Genomic DNA, 8570 nt, shown 5'->3' with positions numbered 1-8570 from the left:
CGATGTCACCATCCCGATAGTGGAAGTCTCGCCGTCGACAAGAACTTGTTGGGTGCGATTGTCCAGAAAAGTTGCAATCCATTGTAAGGTTTTGTTCCTGATACCAACGTCATACAATTTCTGGATTAACCGATGGTGAGGGACCTTGTCGAAGGCCTTGGCAAAGTCCAGTAGTACTAGATCAATTTGACCACCTTTATCAATAGCAGCTGACAGATCATGTGTTAATGATAGAAGTTGAGTTTGACATGAGTGGTGCTTCCTAAATCCGTGCTGTTCATCACAAAAAATACTGTTAGTTTCGAGATATTCAGTTATTGAGGATCTCACTATATGCTCCAACAGTTTGCAGCAAATGCAGGTTAATGAAATTGGACGGTAGTTTTGAGCCCTGCTTCTATCACCTTTCTTGTAGATGGGTTGGACAAGAGCGTGCTTCCAAACAATTGGTATGTCTCCCGTTTCAAGAGAGAGTTTGAACAAACGTGTGAGGGCAGGTGCAAATTCGTTACTCAATATCTTTAAGAGACGGGATGGTATTTTGTCTGGGCCACATGCTTTCTTTGGATCTAGAGTGGCGAGGAGTTTGGAAACGCCCTCTACTGTCACATTGATTTCGGCCATAGTGTTGGAACCGTTTTCTTCGCCTTGTAGTTGTTGAGTGGTAATTTTGGTATGAGCTTTTGAAGCAAAAACAGAGCAGAATTGGTTATTAAGTATGTCTGCTTTTTCCTTTGCATCAGAGTATAATACACGATCATGCTCAAGGGGCGCTATACCAACCGAATCGCACCTCCTACTTTTTATAAATTTCCAGAGCTTTTTGTTTGAGTCTTCACTAACAAGTTCCTTAACATGATTATGATAGGCCTTTCTACTCTCTTTTTGTGTTTCTTTTTTCAGTCGGGCATAATTGTACCAGTCTTTCTTACTGTTGGACTTTCTCGCTCTGCTCCATGCCTTTTGTTTCCTTCTAGATAATCGTTTGACGGTGGTGTTTATCCATGGTTGGTGAAATTTCCTTGAGCTTTTCTTCGTTGGTACATGTTTGGTCATCATTTTGTTTAGGTGGTCGTTGATGGCAGTCCAAACATCCTCAGTGCTTTCTAGATGTTGATTAATTATGTTTTCACTAAAAAGACGTGTTTCTGTCCGCATTTCGGCGATATTTGCCTTTTTCCAAATAGTAATAGGGTGTGATTTTTTTGTGATTTTGTTTGCTTTGATAGTGCTTTCCGTGATGAGAATGTCATGGTCACTAATGCCTGGAATGGTTGTACACTTGACAATTAAATTTGGTCGATTTGTGATAAATAAGTCGAGGATATTTGTACCCCTTGTTGGATTTTTGTTTATTTGACTCAGGCCAAAATCTTGCAATTTGTTAATAAATGCTTGGTTTATAAATGAAGGATATTGGTAACTGGTTATTTTTTCTTGTTCCCAATTGATATCAGGTAGGTTCAGGTCTCCGCTTAACCAGAGTACATTTTTCGGGTCTAGGCTATCAATACAGCGTGTTATCTCAGTCATTTGTTCCATAGTTGAGTTTGAAGGTGTTCTATACATAGCGCCCACAGTGAGTAGGCCTTGTTCTGTTTTGATATTTACGATCACCGATTCTGATTTAGTTTGAATGTCAAGCTTTATTACTGAGAGGTTCGTTGTTGTTGCAACCAGCACCCCACCATACCTATCTTCTCGGTCTTTCCTGAACACGTTGAAATATGTCTCTGGTGGAAATATTTCACTGTCCTTTATTTCGGAATGTAGCCATGTTTCCGTACCTATGATTATGTCTGGTTTTATTTCTGATATCAATTTCCAAAATTCCGGTAGTTTTGGAATTAAACTTTGAAAGTTTATGGTCATAGTTCTCAACATGTTTCTCGGTTCACCATTACGGTCACTGTTAGTTTGCCTGTTTGTTATTTTAAGCGTGTTATGATTTGAGTTGATTTGGTGATTGATTGTTTTTATTTCATTTGGCCTCATATTGACCCTTCTTCCCCCCTTTGTTGTTATTGTCTTATTTTCACAAGCCATGTTCTCATTATGTTTACTTAAGTCCTGCGTCTCATCAAAATGATCAGGTGTTGTCATTATGTTTTGTTGATATGTTGATGTGTCGTTTACTATTTGCATGTTGTTGTGAGTGTCATTGAGTGGTATGTTGATCAGAGACCTTGGGCACCGTTGTGTGTTATGTACTTTGAGTGCTCTATTAGTATGAAAGGGCGGTGGTCTGTGACCTATTTGAATATTTATTTTTCTTCGTTTCCGCACACCACCACGACTTGGTCGTGTTATATGTTGTTATACGTCATCCATAATGTGTGTTACAGTTTGGAATGTGAGTTACAGTTTAGATGAAGGACAATATCAAATAATAACACAGATTTTATGTACGAAGTTTGATGGGTAGTGTGTAGAGGCAGAATTCCTTTCATTATTAAGTTGTTGAACCGACATGTACTTATTTGCTGGATGGGGTTCCTGGCCTAATGTAAAAAATCCTAGAGCATTTATGTTGGAATTGGCGCATTCTAAATGCCATCCATTATTACTATTAATCATCTCTTCATGATATAAATTATGTCAATGTTAGATCTTTGATGACATTCTGGGTGGGGTTCCCGACCTCCCATAGTGGGCAGGGAGGTACATACTGTGTCTTCTATCCCCCTATATCTGTTTTCCAACTTGCTTCCGTCTTGGTCATGGAATGAGATTACTTGGTTTTGTCCTGGCTCTGGCTGGGAGGGAAACAGTCAAATGTATAGTTAGTTTTGGGAGATGATATTTTTTTCCCTTGTATATCATCTCTCTGTTATGCACTGTATTATTTTTCCTTTTATATATGCATGATTTGTAAACAATTGATTGTGTTCCTTTTGGTGGGGACCTGTGCTTGTGTCTGGATGAGACATTTTAGTGATCTCAAACTAAGCACACTGGTATTATGCTCTTGGAATCTACATCTGTTCCCTATTTGAACCAATTCCCCTTTGTCTCCCTTATTCTTGGATGCTTTAATTGTAGTTCTAGAACTTTTTACTATCCTATTTTCTTCCTTTTAACTGGCACTGATATGACCTTAATGTGTTGTAAGCGCCGTAAAACCCTTAAAAACAAAACAAACATTAAACATTTGATGACATTACTTATTTTGCCACCATATAAGTGAAAGTACTCTTTTGGCAAAGATCTTGTAGCTGTGTCATTGTGAGATCAACTATATGGATGTACAGTGCACCTCGGATACAGTGACCTCGGCTCCAACGAAACCCTGGATTCAACGAAATCTTTTAAAATCCCTATTTTTTCTCCTATTTGACACTATTAAAGCCCCATCACATTCAACGAAGGTAATAGTCACATACTTCAAGACTGCGAAGATGGATCCAGTGGAGACAAAAAATAAATCTTGTATGGCTTTCCGAACTCAGTGAGCTTCATGACACACTGCCAGTGTCTGGTAGACACTTTGACTTTCTAATACACCAATAATTAGGGGTAGGGTTGGGGATGGAGGCCCAGCAGCAGTGACACATAGTCATATCACAATGGGATGGTTTTATCTCTTTGTGTAGCTGTGTGTGAATGGTAGGTTGGGTGTGTATGCGTATCACTGGGAATAAGACAAAGTGCAATGTGCCAAGAAGAATCAGAGTGAAAAGATTACGTTTCTGACACAATGGCCGTAAGGGGCAGAGGGGGGGGGGGGGGGAATGGTGGAGAGATGACCCATTAACCTAGTCAGTAAGGGGTTAAGGGTCAATCCTACTCCTACAAGTGTCATGGTGCTTGCAGGGCAATAGCAAGTTAACGATTATCTTCCCCGAACCTAAACGGTCGACCAAAGACAAGGAAGAAAACCAGGATCTGTCCTCAGACATTGCCACACGACACCCTGTGCGCGAGTTAATCATATTTGTTAACTTGCTAATGTGACAAGGTGTGGTTGGTAATTCATATATTCTTTATCAACTTCAAGCACTTACAAGGTTATATCCAGTGTATATCAATGTCAAGAGTAACAGCTCAGTATTCAACGAAACTCTAGTTATTATAACGAACATCGACTCCAGTCCTGTGGACTTTGTTGTAACCGAGGTGTACTGTATTGCTCTTGGATCTGTTTCTGATCTGCCTTAATAGTAAAATAATAATAATAATAAATGGCATTTGTATAGCGCCTTACATTATCTTTGCCACGTGATAGCTAGATCTAACTAATGTTACTCTTTTATCATCTTCCGTTTTACTGGTGCTGAGATAACCTGACCGTGTTGAAGCACAGTAAAACCCCACAAAACAAACAAATGAAACTGCTACAAATGGAGGGGGGATTTTGTATCATATTTGATTTTCAATTTAAGTCAATAGAAATGCGAGAGAGCTCTCAATAAAATCATTAGAAAACTTGTTCTGGTGTCAGGATTCTACTTTATCCTGGTATTTAATCTCTCATCTTTTTTTTTTTTTCTTGTATTTTATTTTTATTTATTTATGGGAGTCTCCCCTCCCCCCTCGAGAGCAGCTTTGCACCTGAGCGTTGTGGTCTTTGCTTTGTAACTTGGATGTTCTGGGATCTACACACTTTCCACCTAATGGGGTTCCCGGCCTCCCATAGTGGGGAGGAAGGGACATCTGTGTCTTCTATCCCCCTATATCCGTTTTCCAACTTGCTTTCTGTCTTTGTCTTGGAATGAGATTACTTGGTTTGTCATGGCCCTGGCTGGAGGGAAACAGTCAAATGTATAGTTGGTTTTGGGAGATGATATTTTTTTCCTTGTAAATCATCTCTCTGTTACGTACATGTGTATGATTTGTAAACAATTGAGTGTGTTCCTTTTGGTGGCGACTTGTGCTTGTGTCTGGATGAGACATTTAGTGATCTCAAACTACGTACACTGATGGTATGCTCTTGGAACCTACATCTGTTCCCTATTTAAATTTAAACCAGTTCCCCTTTGTCTTGCTTGTTCTTGGGTGCTTTAATTGTAATTCTAGAACTTTTTACTATCCCATTTTCTTCCTTTTTACTGGCACTGATATAAACTTAATGTGTTGCAAGCGCCGTAAAACCCTTAAAAACAAAAAAAAACAATGCTTTATTATCACCTCCTCAATTCTATAGCTATACATTTGAGTTTTTCCCTCTCAGCCAAGGACTCCGGCCATCGCCAGAACAAAACCAAGAAATCCCATATCAAGACAAAGACAGAAAGCAATTCCGAAAACAGATATAGGAAGATACAAGACACAGCAAGTGACCTCCTGCCCACCACGGAAGGTCAAAAGACCCCACCCAGTTTCAGTTATGTCGTAATAGGCACATCAGTGGGTGGATTGTCCGTGGAATCATCCTCGATTCCCTATCTGAACCAGTCTCCTTTGTCTTGATTTTCCTTGGTTTCTGTCGAGCCTAGCTTATCTCTGAGGTAGCCACCAAATATTATAGTTCGCTGGTGTTTTTAAAAAAACCATTATCCTCCTTAAAAAACAAGCTCCAGAACAAAATTATTTTAAAAAAAACATCCCCCCCCCCCCTCCCCCATAAAAAATAATATAAAAAGTGTAAATGGATCTTTTATATAGCACAATACTATACACTAAACATGCTCAAAACGCTTTACAAATGGCCCTGGCCAATAGCAACACAATTTGTAGGACAGGACAAGACGCCTGTTAGGCGATATTACAATTTTTTTGGACAGAGACAACGCTGTTAATGGCCAGGTTCTCATTTTACACCAGAGTACGGTGAGAGAATGTCTATAAAGAGCATTTTCCAAGGACTCAACCATGCGCCGAGTGAGGTTCGATCCCATGACATTCCAATCCAAAAGCGAGTACCATACCACAAGACCACACAGCTGCAACAAAAAGCATTGTATAATATATAAATTTATTTGTTGCATCAAGAACTGATCTAGGTTTTACAGCGCTTGCATTACATTAAGGTCATATCAGCGCCAGTAAAAAGGAAGGAAATGGGATAGTAAAAGGTTCTAGAATTACATTACAATTAAAGGTAAGACAAAGGGGAATTGGTTCAAATAGGAAACGGATGTAGATTCCAAGAGCACACTACCAAAGTATTTAGTTTGAGATCACCTAAAAGTTTCACCCAGACACCAGCACAAGATCCCACAAAGAGGAATACACTCAAATGGTTACAAATCGTATGTTAAAAATAAAAAATAACAATACATAACAGAGAGATGATTTACAAGGAAAAAAAATATCATCTCCCAAAGCTATAACTATACATTCGACTGTTTCCCTCCCAGCCAAGGACTCCGGCCAGGGTCAGGACAAAACCAAGTAATCTCATTTCAAGACAAAGACAGCAATTGAAAAAAACAGGTACAGGGGGGTAGAATTTAAATGATGAGATTTCATCCTATTCTGAAGTTTAAAAAACAAACAACAAACTAAGACTATACATTTCAAGAGTAAAATGATAATTCACGAATAAACTTTTTCTGTGAATTGTTGGCAACTTTGACAATGGAGACAGTGACTTAAGGCCTAAACTGTCTGGTTAAAAAAATGGTTTCTTTTTTGTTTGTTTTTTGTTTTTTTACTCTATAATGCGCAACACTCACTGATTGTGCTCACATAGCTTTCCTATGGATCCCAAGTCAACAGCAACACTTGATTTGAAATGCAGGACGGACATGATGTCTCAAGGAGACTGGCCAGGTACTCATTTTACAACTAGATATGGTATGTAAAGGACCCAACTGTGGGTCCTAGACAGCGGGACTCAAACCATTCACCTTCTGGTCAAAAACAGTGTGCGTTAACACAAATTCACCAAGCCTAAAATACTTTTTTTTTTAAGTGATCATGAAGAAAGCTTTAGTCAAAGCAAAAAAATAAACACAAGAAAAGTTTAAGCCTTCAAACTCATCTTCAGACTTATGTCGTTTTGCATTTTCTCTACAACACAGAACAACACGTTTTAGCACTGGCAACAATTTGTTCCATTGAAATGCCAGGTACGCATTCTTTTGGTCTATATTTGTCATGCAAAAAAGTAAGGAGGGAAGGGAAAGAATTCTAGACCACTATTATTATTATTATTATTCATTTTGAAATGTTCAATTGCGATTTATGTTTATGAGCAGAAAAACTATTTTAAAACAACAGGATTCCAGTACAGTAGAATCTACATAAAGCCAACACTCTTAAAGTCAACTTATGTTTAAAGTCAACACCTCTTGTTGGTCCTAAATATTCTGTTCTCTATGTAAGTGTGTTCCATTAATAATGGATACAGTCAACCTTGCTTAAAGTCAATCAATCTTTCTGGCCCGGTAGTGTGTTGGCTTTATTAGGATTCCACTGTACACCATTTTAAAATTCTTTTGCATAACACACAAAACAAAGTGTGTAAAAACCATCTAAAATTACACAGAATCAGTCAGTTATAATCTCCAAAATCTCAACGATGTCCATATTTTGTCAAATAAAATAACATTGTGTGTCTTATTCAAGCATACAGTTAGACAATCGGGTTTTTGCCTGAAATAAATCCAGTTTTTATTTCAGATATGTTTGGTATGCAATAAGCCAGTACTGCCAACCCTAGCACATGAAATGTGTACCTACAATGGACAGCCAATATGAGTATGAGTAAGATTTTGGAAAACTGTGTACAATCCTTCAAAAACTATAATTAACCCTAAGTCTAAAAATGGCAATTAGACCACACTAGCAATTGATATTTAAATTAATGAATAAACTTACTCTCTTTCCAGGTTATACAAAATAGTATTGACTACCAGAATCCATGTATAAATCTGTTTTGTTTGTGTTTGTGGGTTTTACGGCGCTTGCAATACATTTAGGTCACTTCAGCACTAGTAAAAAGGAAGAATATGGGACACTGAAAAAATGTTAGAATTACAAGTAAAGGTACCCAAGAAAAAGAAATATAAGGGGACTGTTTCAAATAGGGAACAGATGTAGATCCCAAGAGCACACTATCAGCGCTATACAAAAACCATATTATTATTATTATCATTATTATTATTATTATTCTAGGTTCCATGCCTGGTCCAGGCTTCGGATACTGCATGAATTATTATTATTATTATTATTATTATTATTACTTCGTTTGAGATCACCTTTAAGTCTCACCTAGACACCAGCACAAGATCACACCAAGAGGAATACACTCAAATGCATACAAAATATATCCAAAAATAAAACATGACTAACAACACATAATAGAGAGACGACAAGAAAAAATATCATCTCCCAAAACTGATACTAAACATTTGACTATTTCTCTCTCAGTTAAGGACTCTGGCAAGAGCCAGGACAAAACCAAGCAATCCCATTCCAAGATAAAGACAGAAAGCAACGCGGAAAACATATATAGGGGACAGAAGATACTGCAAGTGACCTCCAACCCACCATGAGAGGTCAAAGGACCCCATCCAGACGTATAAATATGATGTAACCCAGACAGATAATATATTGAACTCCCTACATGACCTTCAAGGTCAACAAACAGATTAAAGTGCTTAAGTACACACTAAAACAGTGTA

The sequence above is a fragment of the Berghia stephanieae genome, chromosome 2 (assembly GCF_034508935.2).
Source record: "Berghia stephanieae isolate SIO BIC M18660-M18661 chromosome 2, UCSD_Bste_1.3, whole genome shotgun sequence".
Classification (NCBI taxonomy): Eukaryota; Metazoa; Mollusca; class Gastropoda; order Nudibranchia; family Aeolidiidae; genus Berghia; species Berghia stephanieae.
This window is presented reverse-complemented; position numbering follows the sequence as displayed.